Consider the following 25,977-nt stretch of genomic DNA (forward strand, 5'->3'; position numbering starts at 1 on the left):
TTAGGTTATTTTGTCTTATTTCCTCTAATAATTGTCCAATTTAGAAAACCAAGGATATCCTCGTACTCAGTTTTCCTAACAGTATCATTTTGGAGATGAAATTTACAAAATTTCAGACACACTCTATTGACCCATTCATTTGAAATGACTCTACGAAAACTTATTTTTTCTTGAATCCTCCACAGGTATAAACGGGCCATAGGTGACGAGTACACCATCCCGCTTTTCGTGAAGGACGTGCTGGTGGGTGCCAGTATATACCCCAAGTTCTTCGCCCTTGGGGGCAACATAAACTGCTCTTTCGTTGGCCTCAGAGCCGAGAACCTCACCGGTGGCGTGTACAATTTCGAGACTCTCAGCGAAGGCAACAATTTTTACTGCTTCTTGTTGCTCACGTCACTCCAGCTGCCGGATTTCTTCCAGGGTGCCGGGAAGGAATTCGCCAAGCTAGCCAGCTTTTTTGCCGCGTTCGTCAACAATTCCACCCGTGAATTGAATTGCCCTCCGTTGACCCGATACGACCCTGTTTCCATGCGAAGCCAGTTTGCGAAGTACCCCGGATATATGAGAGGCATGGGCATGGATGAAGATTTACTATCTCTTGTCGGCTTGTGAGTAGGGGTGACCGTGTCATCACGGAAAAAATTAAAGTGCTGATTCAACAATTTGGTGGTTTAAAAAAGTGTCCGACATGTGACATAAAACCAACCCCGTGGTTAAATTAGCTTCCCACTTTTGTAAAATGTACATTTGAAACATGACGGACATATTTTTTTATTTTTCGAAAACACTTTCGAATTACAGGTTTGTGTTTTTTCGTTCTCTCTGATTCAATTCCAGCTCAATGTCAATAATTCCCATTCCTTGCCCTCGCCAAATAATCATGTATCTATATGAATCCCGATCCGCAATGTTTAAGTTCGTTAGCGTTGCATCGAGCTTTGAGTCATGCACTCTTGAGAGCGCAGTTGATTGTAAGCGATTTGCATGGTATGCGCCCACCCCCCCCCCCCCCACCCCCGGAGGATGTATTTATTCTGTCCCGCGTGTCATTCATCCGAGCTTTTATTCACTATCGCCGGCTCCGGAACGAGAAAGGAGCCCAAGAATAGCAATTTAACGCTTCGCTACTCCGCCCGGGCAAATGTGCAGTGCGGGTTGTGTAATCCGCCGTGCTGAGACAAAACGCCGTATGGAACTCCAGGTATTGCCAAATTTCCTTCCATAAAAGATGAAATATTTGGGAAAGTTTTAAATACTTCCTTTCCAATTTTTCGGACGGTTTCGTTCGCAATTAAATCTGAATGGACCACTAGACAAGGTACGAATTTAAGCATTCTGACACATGTGTCTTAACCAAAATTTCACGTAGAACACGATGCGCACAACAAAAATTACCGAAATCAACTCCTTACGAAGATATTTAATGATTCCTGATGCGTGAATTAAAACCACCCGCTTAATAAAACTCAATGCTCTACGTGATTCACATCGCGCGTTGAACATTATCGTGACAGTCTCGGCGATATGAACATCTGGCAACCACAATTTTGACGCTTTGGCTCAGCTATAACAAATTGCGAATAATTTGAACAACACATGGTGGCAAATGAACAGTGCTCGATTGAGAGGCTTGCTGAAACTGTTGTAGTGCGCGATTTGACTCACGTCGTAGAGCTTTGAGTTTCTTGTGAGCGGGCAGTTCAAAATCCGCGTAACCAATGTGAAATAAAAAGATTAATATCTTCGTCAGGAGTTAGTTTCAGTAATTTTCGTTGCGCGAATCGTGTTCTACGTGAAATTCTGAGTAAGAAACATGTATCAGAATGTTTGAATTCGTGCCTTGTCTAGTGGTCCATTACCCGAAAATTTCAAGCAAATATATGCATAACGATCTTACGAAATAATGGACCACTAGACAAGGTACGAATTTAAGCAATCTGATACATGTTTTTTAACCAGAATTTCACGTAGAACACGATTCACACAACGAAAATTACTGAAACTAACTCCTAACGCAGATATCAACGTTTTTATTTCACATTGGTAACGAGGAGTTTGAACTGCCCGCTCACAAGAAACTCAAAGCTCTACGTGAGTCAAATCGCGCACTACAACGGTTTCAGCAAGCTTCTCAATCGAGCAATGTTCATTTCCCACCATGTGTTGTTCAAACTGTAAGCAATTTGCTAAAGCTGAGCCAAAGCGTCAAAATTGAGGTTGCCAGATTTTTAAATCGCAGATACTGTCATGATAACGTTTAGCGCGCGATGCGAATCACGTAGAGCATTGAGTTTTCATGAGCGGGTGGTTTGAATTTACGCATCAAGAATCATTAAATATCTTCGTAAGGAGTAGATTTCGGTAATTTTCGTTGTGTGCATCGTGTTTTAAGTGAAATTTTGGTTAAGAAACATGTATCAGAATGCTGAAATTCGTACCTTGTCTAGTGGTCATTATTCATCAGCGGAAGTTTGGCAACACTTGAATTTTCATACGGCATTTTTCCTTGGAGCGGTAGTATTCCCGACCGCTCGGATCCTTGATTCAGCATCCGAACTTGGGCTTGTTTTTACAGATGCATTTCATTTCATCGACTCAGCCCGGCCCACAGTGTATCGAGTCAACAGGAAAGGTCGGAAAAAATTTGGAACCTTTACACGCTTATAACTCCGTTTAAACGGAACTTTGAGGTTCTAAAAGTGATTTCATTAGTTTTTCCATGAATTTTTCGACTACGCACACCCCCTGAAATTTAAAATGTGACGGAATAATCATAAAAAAATTACAGTTTTAGTAAAAAATTTCATGCCCGACCTCTCTAATTGACTCGATCCACTGTGCGCTACGGCCCGTCTGTTTCGTCTCTTGATTTTCCTGATTTTTTATTCGGCTCGTGTTCCCGTTTCGTCGGGCCCGCCTCGTTTCTCCGAGTTGGCGCACAGTAAAGCGAGTTAGAGGGAGAGGTCGAACATGATGTGAAATTTTAAAAGCTCATATCTGATATAATGTTATAATGTATAAGTTTAAAATAGCCGATTTTCCCGACCTTCCCTCCTTTCCGCTCGTATAGCTCGCGACCAAAACATTTCCCCAGCATGCGGTCAAGGGCTAGAGGGGATACAAAGAGTCAGGAAAAACATATCAGTTTTTCATCAAAATAAAACAATGGCTTTTTTTAAAATCGGCCCAAACGTGAAAAAAGGGGTCTTTTTTGAGCGTTTCGGCGCTTCGGAGGCGATAACTCGAGCTGAAGTTGACAAAACCCTATGATGTTACACATTTTCTGAAAGCTCTCGCCACGTTGAATACGCTTGTTTAAACCGCGTTTTCCAAAACTTCTTGGTTTCCGAGTAATGAATTCGCGAAAATTTTGCCGATTTTTAACTTTGACCCCCCGCCGCATCTCCCCGAAATTTTTGGGGGGCTTGAAACTTTGGAAAAATATGGGGCATTGTGATTGCCGACTTACACCGTGGATATGGAGTACAACTAACTGAGCAAATTTCCAAAGATGTAATAACCAGAGAATTAGTAAATTTTGAAATTAGCCTGTTTATAAGAGAAATTGGTGAAAATTCTCTGATGAAACAGTGCTGAGGTACAAGAAAGTAGGAGAGGAGGATAAAGTAAAGCGAACACGGAACCCACTGCTTTAGTGCGAGCTACGAGCGCAGCGTATCGAACTTTATCGAACTAAACTAACAGTGCGGAAAGTGCGTTGTTATGCTCGGAAGTTTGGTGGCCCGAGTGTTCTGTTATTGAAAGCGATAAGGTGGACAAAGGAACCGGCACACAGTGGATCGTGTCAATGGGAAAAGTCGGACAAAATTTGGAAACTTTAAACGCTTATAGCTCCGTTTATACAAAATTTTAAAGTTCTGAAAGTGGTTATATTGCCTTTGTCGTGAAATTTTCTTTAGAAATCACTCCTCAGAGTTTACAATGTGAGGTGTTAAACATGAAAATGTGAAGTTTGAGTCAAAAATTTCATGTCCGACCTCTCTAATTGATTCGATCCACTGTGCGGTAGGGAGGTTTCAATTTGAAAGAAAAACCTAGTTGCCAGACTTCACACTTCTAAATTTTATGATTGCAAACAGATGATGCGTATTAGATGCAATTTTCAGAGAGACCGAACTTGAAAATAACAAAAAATAGTTCTTGGGGTTCATTTTAAGACAGAACCACGCACAGTGGTGTATCGGGCAAGAGATTTTTTCACTAAAACTACAAACTTTTTTGTTTTGTTCACCTCCTTACAATTTAGATTTGAAGAGTTTTTTTAAAAGAAAATTTAGCAAAACCAATGGAACAACTAACTTCTAAACTTCCTGCTTTGTGTCGACGAAGCTTATAAATGTTTTTACATTCTGCTCAACCTCTTTCATCGACTCGTCCCACTGTGCCACGTGTCATAATCGAGGATTTTCAGTTAAATTCGGCAGCGAGGTCGCGTGGAAACGGCGAAACTACGAGTCCACTCGAGTGGCGTGGCTTGCTTTGCGATAAATCGATTAATCTGCCATTTAAACCTATGGGAAAAGATCGATTGACACGGTGTTCGCAACGAACACCTCAATAATCGATTTTTTACCATAGCTTCAAATAGGGAAATATCGATAATCGATCATTCACACCTCACCACTGGTCCGCTCATCGTCCGCAAATATTGATCAGAAGTTAAATTGGTGCGATTAAAGCTACGGAACCTTAGGCGCGTCTGGACGCGGCGTCCTGGACGCCGGCGGAAAATGCTGCTACCGAGTCGAGGGCGAGAAGACGCTCACATTTTAGAGCACGGCACCTTAGGAGCGGAATCCGTGGATTTTTTCCGCTCTGTCCGCCGTCAATTTCTCGAATTTTCGTTGATCGGACAGTATGCTCTGGGCCGCGAAAATGGCTGTACGCGCTTTTTTTTAGGAGGGTGTGGATTCGATCGACAAAAATCGACCGAAAAATAAAAACGTGAATCGATCGACACCAATCGATGGACAAATTACTAAAAAACGGGTGTCGATTCGATCGACAAAAAATGTGGATCGATAGACGAGAAATGATTGACAATTAAAAGGAAAACCGGTATCTAGTCAATCGACATGAATCGATCGAAAAACCAAAACGTGAACCAATCGACGTAATTCGATCGATTCACAACTTGGTCGATCGATTCACGGGTTTGTCGATCAAATCACAGGTTTGTCGATCGACTCATAGGTTTGTCGATCGATTCGCAGGTTTGTCGATCGACTCATAGGTTTGTCGATCGATTCACAGGTTTGTCGATAGACTCACAGGTTTGTCGATCTATCCACGGCTTTTGTCGATTGATTCACGGGTGGGTCGGTCGATCCACGGCTCTTGTCGATCGATTCACGGAATTTTCGATCGATTCGCGGCTTTTGTCGATCAATTCACGGCCTTTGTGATCGATTCGTGGGTTTGTCGAACTAAACACATTCAAAAATCGGTAGGAAAGGCAGCGGACTGAGCGGAATTTCTCGGCGTCTTCGCTCCGATCTGTTCGCGACAGATCGGAGCGTCCTCGATCGGCGTTTTCCGCAGCGTCTCTTCGCCGCTAAGGTGCCGTCCCCGCGCAAAAATCATTAGACAGATTTATCGGCGTCTAGACGCCGCGTCCAGGACGCCGCGTCCAGACGCGCCTAAGGTTCCGTAGCTTAAAAGGACTCGCTGTTGCTGAGTCCGCCCCAACTTCATAAGAAAAGAATAATTTGATCTTCTCGAGCATTTCTATGATGAAGTTCGCCGCTATTGGTTTGACCTAGCAGCCCAAATAATAAAAGATAACAAAAGAAAGATAAGATGGTCCAGGACCCGGAGAAAAAAAAAACTTCAAGCGCACAACCTGAAGTTTAGGTCATATGGACCCTGAAGTTTCCGGATTAAGCATCCGAAACCTTGCGGTCCAGCTACCGAAGTTTACATTTTAAGTACTTCTGTACTTCGGTTGAAACTCCTCAAGAGTCAAACAAGTTCCGAATTACTTCAGATGTTTGACACGAAATTCTTATTTTACTTATACACGAAAAAAATGAAATTGCTGATTCAACAATTCAATTGCTAAAAACTGAGTGCAATGTTCAATTTAGATTTTACAACAAAAAAATGCTACCTAACCACATTGTAAACTAATTAACCACGGGGTGGTAAGGTAGCATTTTTTGTGTAAATTACATTAAACATTGCACTCGCTGTTTTTAGCAATGAATGTTGAATCAGCAATTTGATTTTTTCCGTGTCTTATTCATCAAAACAGACTTGGACAAAAAGAACTATGAAAACCCGAGAAAAATTACTCAAAATGGTTGTGTAATGTTTCCTATAATACCCTCCAGCCCTCCTGAAACGCTAGCCAAGTCCCCCACCTGCCCCCAGGAGCGTTAATTAATTTTAGAAATACCCCTATCACCGTGAATGAATTCAGCTCGGGGGTTCTATCTATTGCCGCAACGTAACATCTCTTCAATTAATTTCGGAGCTCCTTCCAATAATCGGGAAAAGCCGACCGAGCGAAGCTAGTTAAAGAGTCGACGAAGTTCAATAAACCGTCGCCAAGATGTTGATCTGAGCCGTGAGATCTGATCTTCGGCGGCGAAATTAGATTACTTTGACGTAAGAAAGTTTGCCTACCCCTCCCTAACTGAATGAACTCCGGCCCTCCGAGGAGTCGCGAAAGTTGAGAAAGTTCCGCACACTTTAAAGAGTGCAATGAAGAGGGTTCCCGGTCCCGGTGAAGCAAAACGTCCCGAAGCTTCCGAAAATTCGATGAGGGTGTTTGCAACGCATCAGTTTCGTTGCTTCATCTATTAACGAGGGCATTTAAAATCGTCCGATCTATTATTATGAAATGATTAGACCATACGGTTTCACTTAATTTTACTAGAGAAATATTTGTATCCTTGTGTCATTTGCAGATGAAATGGGGAGGGGGGCGAAACCTGGGCAAACCCGAGGTTTGTGTGGATTTTGGCAAAGTTTGCGTGAATTTCGACACAAAGAGCGATGGAAAAATTTGAAAATCAATCTCGATATGGTAACTTATTTCCGCAAAATCCATCACAAAACTTCGCTTTAAGGGGAGGGGGTTTAACCGTAGCGTTAGGGAACCTTATTTTATAGGAAAAACAGGCCTTGCTTTAGAAAGAGATTCGAGGGCGTGATACAAATATTTTAACTTCCACGTAGCATAAATTGCATACCTACCGTAAATGAAGGCGTATTTAGATTTCGCTTCGGATTTCATTCATTATTAAATCTAACTCTTGGAAGTGATTTGATACCGATAATGCGCACTTATCTTCCGGTAAGTTTGGTGCGTTCTTGGTAATTTCACCGAACATTCTATAATTTATGATGAAATATTACGAATTTGGGACGGAAAATTGGACGTATTTCTATGAAACGGAACTAAGCGCCATCGGAGGAGGAAGATAGAGAAGGGCTTGGATTGGCGGCGGAATCGGGCGTCGGACTCATTCCCTCCTATACTCGCAATGCTTTTCCATGGCGCTTAGTTCCGTTTGACAGAACGCGCTATCCGGCATTCTAAATTCCTTAAAAAGAACTCAATTTGGTGCTTAGTTCCGTTTGACAGAAATACGTCCAATTAGGAGTTCACCGTGAGTAATCATTAATTGCAGTAAATTGCAAATTTTACAGTTTTCAGAATCGAAAGCCAAGCCTCTTACTTTTAGCGGAATTCCTCTCGATTCAAGCCAAAATCCGCTTGAACCAAGATAATTTTTTCTTCTCCAATTTATCAAGAGTCTAGACTCTACATCCAAGAGACCTTTCTCCCAGTGTGTCAAAATTTGACTATCTGCTTCGTAAAATTCCTGCAGCCTGATTGTTTAAATTTATGTCGGCACGACAAGAATCGAAAATCGATATATTACGCGGCGCAGATAGGGCTGTGTCTTGTCTTATTCTGTCGACATAGCCAGTTAAAATTTCAACAATCAGGCTGCTGATTTGACTAATTTCCTACAATACAATGCATACATCTCCAAAATTATTGTTTAAACAGGGGAAATCCGGCAACGTCTGCGAGTTGATGCAGCGTTTATCCCGAGCACGGGAGTACGGACGTCGGTGCGGCATAAATTGATTAAATCAGAGCCCGCGAAACGGACGCGGAATGGAAATTAGATGGACGCTCCCATGCTAAAAGGACGTATGTCGCACGCAAATCCAATGCACATAGCTCCTTTTAGCAGCAATCCGTCGGATGAGCGGGAACGAGGAACGCCTACGCGGAAGAGAGGGTGGCTGGCGGGGACCGCAGAAGGGATGAAATGTCAATTCGAAAAGTTTCGAGCAACGGTTCGACCCACAAAATAATAAGTGCAGCGATTTGTGAAAAACGTCTTAAAATAATAACGCCGACGGCACCGGTGGAGTAAAAACTTTTCCTCTCCCCTCGCCCTCCTCTTTTATCACACAGTCTGCCACGATGCCAACGCAGACGATTAACTGGTCACCCTCCTGACAAAACGGCAAAATAGGTCAGTTGCGCTCATCTCAGAATCGTATCTTGATGCTCGATTCTTGCAGATCAGGTAAAAAAAATAAGACCCGTCCAAACAGCAACTTTCTACGTTCAATATTCACCGAGATATCTCGCTTTGAAAGATTCGGTTTATGACGTCATCCACCGCGGTTGTGACACCCTTGCTTTCTTCCACCTGGCTTTCATCAGTTGATGAGACACATTTTTTCACCGCTTACTCGACGTGAAACTCGGATGAAAGCGAGGTGGAGGAAACCAAAGCTTAAGACACCGCCGATTACTCGAACCGTCAACGAACACAATTACTTGGGGTTAAACACTCTTTAAATTCTCATCGTAGGTTTCCGCGGATCCGGACAGTAAAAAAAGGGGGAAAACTTGATTCCCAGAGAAAGCAGAATATTGGAAATTCACAGTTAGTTAATATTTATACCGTCCTTTGGTATAATTTTACTGTGTTTTTCGTCTTCTCTGGGGGCCAACTTTTACCAGTAAAAATGTCGAGAAAGGGACAAAATCGGTAAAATTAATAAGAACACAATAGAATTACTCAAAAGCAGTAAAATTATTGAGAATTCCTGGCAATATATGAGGACTTATCTGTAACAATAGCGGATGTGAAAAATTACCTTTTCGAAACACGTTAAAAAAACTGTTTAGTTCACACAAAAATTTAATATGTTTGGCTCTGGCATAATGTACAGATCTCGAAGATCACATCTCAAGTATTTTCTCAAAATTTTCTCGATGCCAAAACAGTTTTTTGGATGTGTGTCGAAAAGGTAATTTTTCACATCCGCTATTGTTACAGATAAATCCTCATATGACTATCGGGAATACTAGTAGCTTTACCAGTTTTTCTTTTTTTACGAATCGACTTGGCAAGTGCGATTGTTTCTCGCTGGGCTATTTTCTTCATCAGGGCGCACGATAGTTAAAACTGTTTGCTGAACTCGACCCCCTCCCCTTCCAATCGCCTCCCTCCACCCCACCCCTCCCCCTCGTTACTCTCACGTGTTTTCAGATCAATCATAAAAGTTTATGAGCATTATAACGGTAAAACTTTCGGTTGTAACTGTAGTTCCTAACTAGGTACGAGAGAGACCGGGAAGCATGGAGGGCGAACTATCATATACGGACACCGACGGAGCTTGGAAAAATAATACGGGACAATTTGAAAACAAAGTAAAGCCCGGTCGAGACAGGGTCGCTTTTACCTCCCTAAGACCCTCGGAATGAGGTTTCGGGGTGGGGATTTAAGTTTTTCCACGATGGTGCACCCATTCACCAATTCACAGTCACTAATAGGTCGATTTCGTTGTCATATAATCGCGGTTATGGCTGGGTTTTAGCGATATCCTACACGTGATACAATGGTCAGGACGTTACTATGTCACAAATTAATTTGCTGTAAATAGTGGTCAAAGAAAGGAAGAATCATTACGAAGATCGCTTAAAACAGCGAGACGATGAGGGAATGGGTGAGGTCTCAAGTTCACTCCTCACCTCGTTTCACAATAAAGAGGTATTTTGCAGAATCGAAACATCAGCTTTGTAATGCTTACGCTACTCAAATTGTGCAATTTTGAACATAATTTGTAACAAAACATAAACTAACACACATCCTAGTGCGTAACTTGTATGCAACTGCAACCTGGAGTGAAAATACGATAAATGTGTGAGAAAGCTATTCCAACGGCAAATTGATCCAAAAGGTGTGAAATCCAAGCAGCATCGAAAATTTAACACGTACTATTCACAAATAATACTTCAATTAAAAAAATAAAATAGGTCTACGTTGAATTAAGCTAGGTAAATCATAGGTTTACGCTTCAAAAAAATCGACGGATTTTGATGTAATTAGTCTTTTGGTTGGTTTAGCATGGTTTTAACAGAGATTATGAGGCATCTTTACGACGAAGTAAACCTCTCGAAAGGTCTGATCGAACCTTCGTGCAGCAACGAGAGAAGGCTGTAGCGTCGAAGACGCCTTCAGTTTCATTTGATACCTCACCGCTCACACCGGAGTTATAATATTTGTATCGAAAATTATTGTGCATCTAAATACTAACTGGCAGGACCTCCCAATCGCTTATCGTAGATTCATGAAGTTAGTGTCGTTTCGCACTTAGTCGAAAAAAACTTAATGAAAACTGTAGGGATATTTTGCGAAAGTTTCAAATCCTGGCTGATCCCGACTTAGGTCTTCAAAGAACAGCAACAACCCAGGTGCCGAAAGAAAGCATTGATAAAATTAATGAATGACTAAAAAGGAAAAAAGAATCCTTGACCTGCGATGGTTTCCTTCACAAAAAAGATAGTTTTATAAAATGAAAATAAAGAGGGGAGAGGAGCGATGGGAGAGATCTGTTTAATTATTGCAGTTAGGATGAGTTTTTGTTCTTGAAACACGGAGTTTCAAGAACAAGCTAAGTTTGATAGCGCATGACAGAGTTGAGCGAGATCTTTTCCTTGGATGTCGTACACTTTGAATTTTAATAGAATCCCTCACGATGAAGACAGGTTCGCTCAGACTCTGCTATGTTTAAACCCCCGAAGCAACACCGGACCCTCGTCAAAAGTGAGCCACCTCTCCTCCATAATTTTTCCAAAAGAAAAGCAAAGCGGCCAAAACAGGCGGGCGGGGGGAGGCGGAGAAGCTGAACCACTTTCAAAGTGACTCTATTGTGGGAGAGAGAAAACATAATGGCGGCAAACTGTTGGCTCAGCGGGGAAACTCTGAGAAAAGCGGTGAATAGAAATCATTTTTCAATGCAGTCCGACTTCACCTCGAGACTAACAAGCCAAGAGCTTTCACTCGAGATAGGAAAACGTTTCTATGACTCTCCGTCCCTTCCACCTAATAACTTTTTTGAGGTCGAAAACGAGTTATGGACTCAATCCGAGCCGTGAAAATGCAGAAATAGAGGCGTCTCTGTACTGAAGAAGAGCTGCGTGATTTTCACCTCTCAGTTTCAAGTACGAGGTAATTTGGAAACTTCAACTCCGGATCTTAGAAATTTCTAAATTAATTTGATTCTTCAGTGAATCTTTCTCATGCAATGGGATACCGACGGACTGAACGTCTAGAAATCTACAAAAATGCATTGAATTTGACTGAAACTGATTGGATACTGTTAAATTTCCGACATAAGAAGAGGTAAGTGAGTGCATCGCCAGTTTAAACGGCACCTCTGTACTATTGCAAATCGTTGCTTCTTTAGCGTAGGGGCGTAAGAGAAACTGCTTTGCTGATTGCGCTCGATGGTCCATTTGAATCCATCATTTTAAGGTTCCGCGTAGCAGTAAAGATACGCTCTTGGGTTGGAGGACGAAGATTTAATACATTATGAGCATTTAGATATTCGAATAGGGGTGACGGAAAGAAGATAAAATTCGAAAAAATATCCGAAAAAAGAGGAAAATATGTACAATTTTAACTCTGAGAGCGTTAAGAATGGCAATACACCATAAGAACATGAAAATGAAGATACGAACTAATTACATATATTGCAAATCATCTCATGAGTATTATTTCCATCAGGAATTTCTACACTGTGAAGTGACATCATAAGACCTTGACGTATATCCTCGACATGAATTTTTACTGATTTTTCAGGTTGAACAATGAAAATACGTTTTGCCACCTAGGTACCTGACCCACTTGCTAGGTTTCTCCACAGTTTTTTGTGGCAGTTCCTTTGTGTTCACTGCTCGGAGACCTATTTAATCATAAAAAAGAAGCCAAGAGAGTGGGAAAAAGTCGGGAGAACCGTTGAATGTTTTCCTTCCCTCCATCCGACGACAACAGCGCCTGGATTCTATGCAAAACGCTCCATTCTTATTCGCTTCATTTGTGCCCAATGAAGGGTGCCATAAGTGGGTCGAGACGTATCCCCTCACTGAGGACCTCTCGAGATCAAATAATTTCCCCTTTCATCTCCATCTCCCTCGACCCTCTCGACACTGCATTCTTGGTTTATCCGCATCAGAGGTGGAAGGTCTAGGATGATCTCCATTGGTCCGTGATACCAACTCAGGCAGTTATTGCTAGAGTACCTATGGGTGTCCCGGGATTAAGTACAAATATTGAAGGAGTCGATTCTTTGGGTTAAAAAAAGACGTTTTTGTGGTATAACTTTGTTTTCCAAAAACCCTTTCCCTAGGTGCCATGGCCCCGCAAAGTTGGAGAAAAAAATCGTCTTTCTAACACTGTGACAATGTTTATCAACCAGTATTAATGAAGATTGGAAAAGGGGGGTGATTTGTGCGCTTTTTTTCATTTTCGACTTCTAAAACAGGGCGAACGCATTTTGAGGGGGGTTTAGGGACCTAAAAGTGGTCAAAATTAATATTTCCAGCGACAAAAATGGATTTTTGACGGCACCATCAAATTCAGCGCTGAAAAAAGTTGAGACAATGTGTTTTGCGTTTTTTCGCTATGACTCATCGTTTTCGCGATAATAGGGACTGAATGGACCGCGAGTGGGCGCGAAGGGGGTGGGGGTGGCCCCCTGGGAACGTGCTTTTGGAAGAAAAGTTGTACCACAAAAACGTCTTTTCTTGACCCAAAGAATCGACTCCTTCAATATTCGTACTTTATTCTGGAACACCCTGTAGAGGGAGAGTACGGACACGTCGGTAATTGAATCGGTGAGAACGAAAACACACCAACTCGGAAAATGAAAGCAATCAAGACTCACACAAAACTGCGCAGTGGTTGAGGAAATTAGTCTGAAAAAAGATTTTTGGTGCCAAGAGACAAGCACTTACAGGACATTTTAAAGGTCCAAGCTGGAACAGATGCGCTAACTTCAATTACATTTATAAAAATTGACCGTCTTTCATGAAAGTTGCGCATTTCTGAGTTACCGAGTTGGTGTGTTTTCGATCTCACTGATTCAATTGTGAGGTAAGGTTGAGCAACATGTATAGAAATGCTTAAAATCGTACCCTCTCTACTGGTCCACTGATATTTTGTCTCCTTTCAAAAGTCCTAGTTCTTGGTTTTTCAAAACCCAGCTTTAGCCCACGGAGCGCACCTCCTTGCTCTGGACCTTTCTTCTACTCCACGAACCAGGGGGCAAGGGGGGGCAGGGGGTTCCAACGGCCTGTTGAAACGATAAATCCGGCCGCCCCAAGACCCGACCCCGCTTCGAGAGGTAGCACGACGCGCGCGTCCCTCATAACTCACTCGCGGGGCCGGGCGCCTTTTCATAAAAACTCGAAACCTTTTTGAGCGCCAGCATCCTCGAGCCTCTTCAACGTGAGAACGCCACCTACACCCCCCCCCCCCGCCCCCGCCCCGACGTCATTCTTATCGCGGCTCCCATCTGCGCCATCCGGTCTTAGACTATCGTATTATGATAAGTTTATCGGGTCGAGAAGGCGACACAATGCGGGGCATTCCCTTTTATTTCCGCGCTCTTACTTTCTTTGTTTTTATTCCCATTGTCGCGTCATCCCGGCCGTCGCTTTGTCCTCATTGACCGCGAAAGCGCGTAACTCCGCGTCGTTTGCTGGTTTAGTTACGTGGTTTTGTGCGCGCCCAGATTGGAGGGAATCGGAACTTGAAGTTTTCAGAGTGGGGGATTTTAAGGAGAGCGCCGCGCCGCGTCGTTGAGCGATAACATATTTTGAGAGTGAAGCGGGATTAGGGAGGGCGACTTCTGGGCGACGAGCGACGGTTTCATTAACTAATGTCGCGGGCGGAGGGATCAAACGTCCCCGGCGGCGCCGTCCTGGGTTCTGTCCCCCGAAACAGGCGACAATATGAGCGACGATCTCAGCACTCGAGGAGGAATGTGAGAACGAGCTACGGAAAAAATTGACAATGGGTCAGCTGCGCTGGTCATAGAATGGAGATGTTGCATGTGTGAGGAATTTGCGATTTGACAATTGATTTTTTTGAAAAGTTCGCGAGAAACACGATGGTGCCACTGGTTTTCTCTGAAATCAACTCCCAAGCTCATAAAAAGCTCTCAAGTTGAGGCCAAAATGGAGGGGATATCCCACGCTATCCTGAGAGTCCACCTCTACATCAAGACAAACTCTCCATGCAAAGATAGGGAGCAAATACATTAGCAGTGATGCCGTGTTTTCAGTTTTGGAGTCCCCAAATAAAGTGGCAACCCTGTCAATGTATTTGCTCCCTCTCTTTGCATGAAGAGTTTGTCTTGATGTAGAGGTGGACTCTCAGGGTAGGGTGCAGGATATCCCCTCCATTTTGGCGAATCTTATCTAAAGATACCTATGTGCGACAGAGTAGGACCCCTGGTATAATTATATGCGTAAGTATGTGCAAAACTACCAAACCACGTACCTCGTTTAAGGTGTTTAAAAATCTCCACTCCAGTTTTAATTTTTTGAAGGAGAGCCAAACAACATCATTCCTTGAAATGTTTCCGAAGCGCGATACTACAGTTAAAATTGTAGGAGGAAAGTTGCTGTTTACTCGGGTCTTATTATGTTGAGCTAATGTACAAGAATCAAACATTGAAGCACGATTTTGTGACCGGTGTAACTGTCCTACTAGAAAGTTGCGGGGGTCAAAAATGCTGAATGGCCTGCATAGGGAGAGTATTCGTCGTTTCCGAAACGAAAGAAAGTAACTTTATTCCAAGATGCAAATTTTTTTTTAGTGAATTGAAATACAATTACAAGAAACCACACTCGGTAAACAACGACTTATTCGACCTTTAAACATGAATCCGACATTTTATCCAACATTTCTGCTGATAAAGTTATAACTAAAGAATTAAACCAAACCTCGGTGAAGCCTTCTCCGCAAAAATATCAGTGATGGAATCTTACCTGGAACACACAAAAGAAAAGATAAGTCAGTTTTAAAGCTTGAATAATGATTAATAAGAAACATTTAATAATAAGCTTACAAAATATACACCTGAGAATACAAACAAGCAGTTCCAACGCCAAAGCGTTGGAGGGCGCTTCTTTAACACTGCGCATGCGAGGAACGTTTTCATACGGCCAAGCGAGAGTATTGCGGACGGACGATGTATAACAAATTGCCTACGTGAAGGTGGTCCGGCAGCAACATACCCGCCGCTAGTCTCTGGAAAACAATAGAAAATAGTAGTTGCGTACGTTGCCAGCGAGCGCGCTGCGAGCGCATCTGTTTCAATTACCTAGCATCGAGTCAAAGACATAAAGACGGAGGGCTAAAAGCAAAAAATGAAGCTTCTTTTCAACCACCTCTACTATTGGCTAGAGGATTGGCGGCGAAATCGGGACAAGTTTGAATTCAAATGTAGGGCGGGAACTGAATAAAATAATTGCGGAAACAAAGTATTCTAGGTTGATTTTTGCCCAAATTCACTTACCCACTCATATTTCTTTAACTTTAGGTTAGCTTTGGTCCGTCGTCGACCGATTAATTTCATTTGGGAGTAACGGTCATCTAGAACTGTAACGACCTGTTTGAACCTGCAGAACCACCATGAGCAGAAGAAAAACTAACTTTATCTGAGATTACTGCCTATTACCAAGCAAGAGTAGGTGTAATACAATAGGACGCAGTCCCAACTTTCTTAATATATTCGTTTTAGGCATTTAAAATACGTTTCGAAGAAGAAATATGGAAAAATTAAGAGGACAAGTTCAAATCAAATTTCCGTTTGCCGCCATGGATTCCCGCGCTCATTTACACACTCACACAAGCACCCAGCGCCAAACCAGGCTTCACTTTTTCCCCGTGCTTTTAGATACGAGCACTCCGTCTTTTGTCATGGGAACGGAGTTCCCCATGATATTAGAATCGTTCCGTTGCTTTCGCTATGGGATTCCCTATACCTCTGCGACCTTGAGCGTTTCGCCCAGTCTCCGATTTTTGGTTGATTTTCCGATGTATCAAAAACCGTTGTATTTTTTAGCCAATCATGTCTCTACGTCAAGTTGTGTTGATTTCTAAAATTCGCTTTCAGCGAGTTTTTTTCCACATTGAGATGTCGTGTCTGACTGGTAAATCTGCGCAGAACCACGAAGTTCCGTTTTTAGGCAAATTCTTTTTTTTGGGAGGTTTTCATTGGCTATTTTTTCGCCATCAGTTTTCTGTTCGTTGGTGCAAAAGATCGCCTACTTCGTTGCTCTTGAGAAGCCGCCATTATCCCACCTCAAATTTTAAACATAGAAATAAAGAAATTATAACTATTGTGCAAGGTGGAAAACTGCTCTGGAGGACCCGTTACGGATATATGAGCCAAAATCGGAACTCGATTGATTGATTTATTCCATGAATACAGAAATATTGCCTGAGCTTACTGCCGCGATGGCAAATGCCTGCTGATATGAACCTTGAGACACATGATAGCATAGGCAAACAATGTCTCACAGAGAAAGGCGCTTAGCTCGTTTCTCCAGAAGCTACGAAGACGCGAATCGCCGAATCGCTCAAGGACAACTCTTGTGATAAGTCCCGCCCATCGTCCGAGTCTTTTAAATGCTACGAGGGGCGTTCAATAAGTAAGTATCCCCCCTCTCTAAAATCCATTAGAATGAACCAATTTTAAAAAAACTTGGGCTCAAAATCTTCCTTAGGATATTTTGAGTTCAACAAAACAAACCGCAACAAAATCGGACTATGTGCGGCCGAACGCGAGCCGTTTGAACGCGCCGAGGTGCTCGACGCTCCCGCCGAATCCGCGAGGATTTGAAGTCCGCTACAGGAGAAGGCTTCTCTGCCGGAAAATAAATGGTGGTCTGATTTGCCATTTATCATCGTATCTGAAATCTGAACTCGGAGGAGTTAATTTTGAATCAGTGGAAGAGGTCAAACAAGCCGTCCACTCTTTCATCCGCGGTCAGCTGAAAGACTTCCACGCACGAAGCATCCAAAAGCTGTTCTCTTAGTCTTAGTCTCAGTATCAGACTTGCTTGGATCGAGCTGGTTATGTGGAGAAGTGAGGTAAGCCCCTTATTCTACAAAAATTTCTTTGATTTTTCGTCAGTGATGAACGACTGAGGCTTTGGCAGAGAAGCCTTCTCCTGTAGCGGACTTCAAATCCTCGCGGATTCGGCGGGAGCGTCGAGCACCTCGGCGCGTTCAAACGGCTCGCGTTCGGCCGCACATAGTCCGATTTTGTTGCGGTTTGTTTTGTTGAACTCAAAATATCCTAAGGAAGATTTTGAGCCCAAGTTTTTTTAAAATTGGTTCATTCTAATGGATTTTAGAAAGGGGGGATACTTACTTATTGAACGCCCCTCGTATTTTTTCTCGTGCTGTCGCTGATCTGTGATAGCCTAGTTGACTGAGGCGCCTCATATTCTGATCAGGTGCGGGCAATAGGTGATCGGAAGTTCGATACCCGACTATGGGAGTTAATTTCTAATGGTTGTATTGAATATTTTAGACTAATCATCAACTAATAATTAATACTAGATGATAAATGTACGAACATTTTCTCGTGAGTTAATATGTTAAACAAAAATACTGGAATATACCTCCTTCATATAATCAGCCACATGTTCCCCCAAATTAATGACGTTATTTTCTTTTTTCAATAAAGTTAATTTGCATTCAACGTTCGTAAGTTAAGCAAAAAGTACCTATTGATACAAATAGAAAGACATGAAAATAGTATGTCTAACATTTCAGTTGTTTTTTTTTTATTTATTTTTTGTTTTTTTTGTTTTTTCAATACAATAAATTGACTGGGACTAGAATCATTGTATCTCTGAAGACAAAAGCTAAGTTTTTTGATACAGAAATACTAATATATTCATCCTTTATATAATCAGGGAGATGTTGGCCCAAATATTGATGTATATTTTCTCAGTTCGCCCAAATTAATGATGGTATTTTCTTTTTTCAATAAAATTAATTTACATTCCACGTTCTTAAAGCAATATTTTCTCCAAAATTCAGCAAAAAATAACAATTTATACCTACGCAAAAAGTAAATAAATAAATAAATAAATAAATAAAGCAATGACATGAAAGTAGTATAGGTAGTGCACATCTAACATTTCAGTTACATCTATTTGAATGAAAAAAATGGCAACTTAGGAAGCACATAGGTCACTTATGATGCGTATTCGGGCATATGCGTAGAGTAAAAATATCATACTTTACGCCGAGAAAACGAAACTGAAAGTTAAATGCGTTAACTTCCGAAAACCATACATAATCCAACGAAAATAAATAATTGGTAAATATAACAGCTTTCTTGTATGCAAAGAAAAAAAATTAAAAATGTTAAAAAAGAGATGTCGACACAAAATTACATAGCCCCTTCAATCCTGAAGATACTACAAACGAACTGTACCTTAACATTTTCATATCCCAGAAGCAAAAGTTCCCATGACGAATATTGCTATCGCTAGCGATTGCAAAAACCAACTTGTATGTCTTTGCATCGAGTCGGGCCTCTAACTTTCTATTCTCTCTGACATAACCTTAAACCTTCAACCCAGAGCAGAGACAAGAGACCCTCCACTAGTATCTTGGTCTTGGTGGAAGCTTTTACTTTCGGGACTTCAGCATTCTACTGTTGACTTACCTACATGGTTGATGTTTAACAACGTGTTGGCAGTTTCGTTTCGCAAACAAGCCGAAAATGGCCGAAGTTTAGGAAACTTGTTTGGCTCATGACGTCACCCGAAGCTCATCATCGACCATGTAGGTAAGTCAACAGCCGAAAATAGGGTGATGACTGTTGCTCCCTAGTAATTGTCCATAAGGAATTGTTGAAACCCCGAAAGTAAAAGCTTCCACCTGTCGCTGGGAGGCCAGTGGAGGGTCTCTTGTCTCTGACCCAGAGCCGTAAACAGCTGACGCTTGACGATGCTGCGCCGAGAAAATGAACCAATCACATAATAGCACAGTAATACGTCACTAAAATGAAGAGATCACGTGACTGTTCGTGATTTTTTCGAATCAATCTGAAACTACAACCTCGAATATGAGGCATTTAAGCATAACGAAGCCCCAAAATAGTTTAACCAGGTAATACGTCCGTGCGAGATTGTTATGCTTAAAAGTAAAACATTTCACGAAAACTTTTACGAATACCAGATGCAGAAAATAATCAAATTTTCCCGGGTGTACCAGAATGGCGTCATTACCCATAAGGCAAAACGGTATGTAGTATAGTACATGTTACATCGGGGGAGTCGAACGGCTGGAAAGGGCGCATCTGGTACCCAGAAGCGCCCAAAATTAAAGGCTGCAAACGCAACTTAATTTATAAAATTTGGTAAACGGAATCTGTTTGATTACATCTAGTGCCGACAGGCCGCATTGTAGCCTTGGGTCACGTGTTAAGTCACAAACTATTGAATTATAGAAATCGGATATGATCCTCATTGAAGGTCGTTGAAGTTTTTTATCATTTTTATGGCAGTGTTTGATGCTCGTTTCTGAGCTAAAACTCAAGGTGGAATACTTGCTACATCGAGAGGGTGTAACGTGTAACCACGCTAAGCATGCTGTAGTCGTTTCGCACTATCGGGCGAGAGGGTACCATTAATCTTTGTTCCCTTTTATTAAAGTCAGGGGCAGCTCAGGTCCAGAAAAATCGCTTTTCTAACTCAGCGCAGTCCGTGCGACCCTGTTCGTAGCCTGCTGTTTCAATTACGTAGATCAGCCGACGATTCTGACGTACAACGGCAAACATGGGATCCTCCTTCGTTGAATCTTCATCTTTTAACTCCGCGTAACGCCATCACTTCGATTTATTAAAGATTTAAGTAACTTTAGCGTACTTTTTATTGAAAAATTGATTATGAAGAAAAGAGTACACAATGAGCTATTTTTATTAAAGACCGATCGATAGATCTCAAATTGAAACTGTCAGTGGATTGTTTTGGAAGCATAAACAATGTCAATTACCTGGAACTATCATTGCTGCCAGGGTGTCTACTAAAACAGGCTGGTCAAAAATAAGTACTTCCACAGTACTTTTTCGGTAAATTCTCGAGAAATTCAGTACACCCTCCAGCAGAAAAATTCCGTACTTTTTCAGTACCCCCATTTGACGAAATTAGAAAAATTTGAAATTGCGACAAAAATTATAAAATTTCTTAAAAAATTCCTGACCTTCTTGCGGAATTTCCGCATTTTTTCAGTAACTGTCGTGGACTACCTTACAAAATCAGTACTATTCCTGGATTTGTAGAACACCTGGCTGCGGCTCTTCCATTCCAAAAACTGTTCTTCGTAACCTTGTATCATGGTCAAAATTTCTGTTTCCAAGTTTTAACAGCTTTTGATGTGTCGATATAAATGGTTCAGTGAAAACAGTGCTTTTGACTTATTTTGAAGGTTTCGAAAGACGATTTTTGAAAAGAATGCCCTTATAGTGATTGACCTAGAGATTGACATTTCGATACTTTCAAATAACTCAAGGGTACCTTCTGACAGGTAGTTTAATTTGAAATCTAATCGATCGTACCAAAAATGAAATACGCCGAGATGAGGACTTATTTGATTACACAAAGAGTGCTTGTAACACAATGAAACAACGAACAATCAACGACTTCGTTAAATTGCTGTATGAGGGATTTGCGTGACTAAAGCGAGGCTGACGCTTGGAGATGACACGATTGCGGGAAGCAACTATTTTAACTCTGCGGCGCGCATATTGCCTACCCTCTCCAATTGAAGGCATTTCGAGATTTGACGAGATCCGCTGTTGTAATCTTGTAATAGAAAGTTGTGGCGAAAGAAGATGGCTAAAATTACCCTTATGCTGTCCATTATAGATCGAATGAAAGTCACTTTTGAGACTCTCTTCTTAACATTTGTCGTGGTCACAGTTGCGTGCAACGAAACTTTTCAGTTGGAATCTGCTGAATTTTTCTGAACAAGTGTATACGTTCGTGTTTTTTTCTAAAGAAAAATTGTGCCAATTTTGATTTAGGTGGTTTGCTGCTGATCCAATTGATTTGTTCTTTTGATTGATAGTAGATAATGAATGATTAATGAAATTCTAGATGAGATTGTGATTGATTTTTGTTTTCTCAAGGAGAGATCTTAGATTGACTGAATTCTATAATATTAATGAAATTAGCGTACTGATGGACGAATGATAATTTTACTGATCAACTTTAATTTTCTGATCAATAAATACAACAAAAAAATAACCTAGAAATCATTGAAATTGAAGTGTTAGCTCCAGGAAAGGTACTTCAGAGATTAAATGTGGAATTCCTATCGACTGATTTCAAAGAGTAGCTTTCCTCTCACCGAAGAGAAAGAATGTCCTTTTGCTGAGCTCGGTCCGATTGTGTCTCGAAATTTGACAGCTGCGTGAGTAGAGATCATCATTTACAATGACCTCACTTGTAACTGCAGCTTAGCGGACTCAATTTGCTTTCAATCCACTTTAACCGACACAGACAAATCTCGTGCATTGCGCACTTACATTTCCTACGTCTGTCACAACCGTCACGCAGTTGCACGATTGCCGCCTGGATCAAAGTTTGATCAAATGAGCCGACCTCGAGTCCCTTTATACTGAGAGTCAAGACAATGTGAATCCATTTCTGATTGGTTCCCGTATTTTAGGCCTTCACAGTGTCACAAACGGGAATAAAGATTACATTTTACCAATTGCAAAGATTATGAACTGGAACGGACCGGGGAATGGGGGGTACGGCCTCTCAGCCTCCTTTTTCTCTCAGTGAGAGAGGAATCGAAAGTTGACGAACTTTAAAGCCACGATTGATCATTAGGAAAAATGTCCGCAACCGCAACATTAATTTTCAGAAAGGATTAAGCGTCGGAAAGTTTCCCATGCCTAGGTTTCTTTTTAATTTCTCAGGTTGCTTTGACGTCTATTGCCAGTGCCGTATTCAGCCTTAGCATAACGAGAAGCTCAAAAATCAACTCCTGACGAAGCTGTTAATTTGTAACATAGATCAGGTGGAAGTTAGATTACACAAACGACACCATTAATATTTTGGCCTTTAAACCACTATTAATATTCTAAACGCTTGAATGTATTGTTCAGGAGTTGAATTCCAGACTTAGCGTTGTGCGATTCGGTTTCCCAATGCAATTTCGAAGAGCAACCTGTTGCTTAGTACTTTGATTGGACAACATTTTGCAATTAGGATCTACAGTTTGTGGCTCAGTTTAGAAACAACTTGTAGGCCATCAGTTATCTACGTACACAAGTGTTTTCATGGATGAGCCAGAAACTGTAGGTTCTAATTGCGAAAAGTAGTCCAATTTGTACCTTGTCTAGAGGTATGTCGGACCGCTGGTTTTGTTTCTGCTTTTAAAACCTTCGTATTTTGATGAGCTGCGGATTCGTTCTGATTGCTCCAACGAAATCTCACATACGTCATAACGTTTCCTGATGAGCTGCGAATTCGTTCTGATTGGTCCAATGAAATCCCACCTACGTCATACCGTTTTCTGATGAGCTGCGGATTCGTTCTGATTGGTCCAACGAAACCTTACAGACGTAACAACATTTTCTGATGTGCTGCGGATTCGTTCTGATTGGTCCAACGAAAACTCACCTACGTCACAACGTTTTCTGATGAGCTGCGGATTCGTTCTGATTGGTCCAACGAAACCTCACATACGTCACAACGTTTTTTGATGCGCTGCGAATTAGTTCTGATTGGTCCAACAAAATCTCACATACGTAATTACATTTTCTGATGAACGGCGAATTCGTTCTGACTGGTCCAACGAAACCTCACATACGTCGCAACGTTTTCTGATGTGCTGCGAATTCGTTCCGATTGGTCCAACGAAACCTCACATACGTCATAGCCGACAACGCTGACGTTCGAGTCAAGCGACGGCTGAGGGCTGCCGAGCCGCGATCTCATCGGTGGATCAGGATCGGGGAGTCGTGAATCCGGCGCGAAAGGGGGTAATCCGGGGCGAATCGCTTTCAATCGGTTTACCACAACTGCAGCTGCGAGGGCTGAGGGATTCCCGACTCAGCTCAGACGAGACGGCTTTGGCGCCTGCATCAGCCATACTTTCCTTCCCCGACTCGAAAATAATCCGTTTGTGAGACGATGAGACGATGACATCGCACCGATTCCCGGATTCGAGGTCGATGCTCATAGCCGGGGCTTTGAGGGATTGCCACGACATGCGAAGATCCCGATGGCTTAGGTGTTTTTTCTCACTCTTCACTGGGATCTCGAACACTTGTTCTGGTCGTTAAGGCTAGAGACATTGGCATAGGTTCAAGACGACTTCCGCGGGAGGTGGGGGGTGAGGGGGGTGAGGGGGGTGCGGGAGTGAGGGGGGTGGAGTGCAGAGACGCTAAAGTCGCCCTAATTTTGAGTAACCGATCAGATGGAGAATGGACCACTAGACAAGGTACGAATTTAAGCATTCTGATACATGATACATGGAGAAAAAAAACAAGCAGGAAGCTCCAACGCATTCGCGTCGGAGAGCGGCTCTGGCGACAGTAGTTGTAGTCAAGAATGAGGGCCTAGACACATTTTGTCACTGATGTACAATCCGACAACTGTCGATTCATGTTTTGTAACTTAGCAGATTTACGTAGCCGGTGTATAAATGTGTATTGGCCCTTGATATGCAGAATGCATGGCACTATCACTTGTTGTATACTTTTAATTTTGAAGGCTCTTTGGAGGTCCGCATCCTAAAAAATTTCTCCCACAGTATTTTTTTTAACTTGTCGTTGTGATTGGGCGCCAATTTCTTTCAATTGAGTGATCATCTTCTTTTTTTGTCAAATAACTAGTTTGTGCAACAATAAGACTGAAACTGACTGTAACTGAAATTTTGTCTTTTTAGATATTTGGTTATTTTGTATTTATTAGATTGTATATTTTCACAGCCCTGTGATAAGAAACTTTGGAATGCATGGTTGATAAGTCGTTTAGCGAGGCTGCAAAAAATTTGCATTTTTATATCTGAAATTGTAGGTAATGGTTTTGAATATCGAATTGCGATATATTACACGGTTAAGATAGGGCTATATGTCTTGTCGTAAGCGGCGACATAGAGTCGATGTCATTTCAATAATCGCCCCGATGGCCACGGTAGTTGTGTGCCGTCTGCCCACGTAGCAAATGGGAGGCGAAAATGGAAGTCATCAGTGCATCGGTGAGTGTTGAACGTGAAAATTGCGCGGGCCGCGCAAATTTCGCGATCATCGATGTGTCGGGGCTGAGCATCCATCATTTTCTATCTTGTTTTGAAGCTATGTGAGTTGTGATAAAGTACATAATTTTTTTGTATTATATTACTGTATAAATAGTGTAAAATTTGTACAGAACTTTGTACAAAATAGTTTCTTGTAAAAAGTGTGGACTACTGCCACGTCGTTTCCATACAAACTCCCAATACGCCGCAAGTACCACAAATGCCCATGTTAACCAAATCACCTCATCATCCATTTTTTAAGGACACAATTTTTAATTCAAATCAACTTACTTTATCAAAACTCCAATCGTTTATCAAATAACATATATCGAGTCATTTTAACAAAATCAAAGACGGCATAATATCATTTATCACACAGCCAAAAACCTAACCTAGAAACCACGATGTTTACAAACTCAAATTGGAGAACACTCATTGGTCCAATAATAAAAATTGATTTGCCGCCTTTTTTCTTTGCAAGCAAAACGTGTGAACATGTCTGAAAATGGGATCGGGCGTCAACACTCAACGATGCACTGATGACTTCCATTTTCGCCTCCCATTTGCTACGTGGGCAGACGGCATTAGACGTTTACGGTTTCCTTGGTAACCTTTGTTTGCTATCAGCTGATATCGAGTAATATGACTAGGAAGCTCCAACCCAGTGGTTGGAGCTTCCTTAACCGCGAAAACTTTAAAATTCAAATTTTCAAATTTTGAACGTAAAGTACATTTTTTCCATCACGAGATTAAAGCACAGACAAGTTTTGAATTATTGACTGTATCACCATGATTCCAAAAATACACTACACAACATAGCATTGGCTAACAATAAAACAATATGCAATAAAATAAAGTCATGACAAGGAACATAGCCGAAAATGGCGCCGATTCCCATTAACCAACGCGCGGTCTCTCCAATGTAACATGGTCCAATGATACTCCCCAGCTGGGACCGTCCGGAATAGCAGCTCTAGTGCAAGCACCAGAGCCGCTAAAAATTCGTGCATGAGACGCGAAGTTGAGGTCATATGGATCTCTGAAGTTTTCGGATCACGCATCCAAAAACTTTCCACACTTCACAACAGTCCAAAACTTTTGACTAAAACTGCAAATTTTGATGTTTATTTCGTTACACATTAAAGTTTAAGGGGTGCTTCTCGGAGAAATTTCACGAGAGAACCAATGGAACCACTTTAGGACCTCAAAGTTCTGTATAAACGAAGTTATAAGCGTTTAAAGTTTCCAAATTTTGTCCGACCTCCCCCATTGGCTCGATCCACTGTGCGGCGTTCTTCCTTAGCACGGCAGGATACCCCTCATTTATTTTTTCAGTCAC

General features: G+C 41.8%; 1 protein-coding gene across 1 annotated transcript in view; it reads right to left on the reverse strand.

Annotated features, from left to right (window-relative positions):
- Positions 1-25,977, reverse strand: part of sif (still life) — a 468,396-nt gene that overhangs the window by 146,778 nt on the left and 295,641 nt on the right. The window lies entirely within an intron of this gene.

This window comes from Bemisia tabaci, chromosome 8 (assembly GCF_918797505.1).
Source record: "Bemisia tabaci chromosome 8, PGI_BMITA_v3".
In the NCBI taxonomy this organism is placed as follows: domain Eukaryota; kingdom Metazoa; phylum Arthropoda; class Insecta; order Hemiptera; family Aleyrodidae; genus Bemisia; species Bemisia tabaci.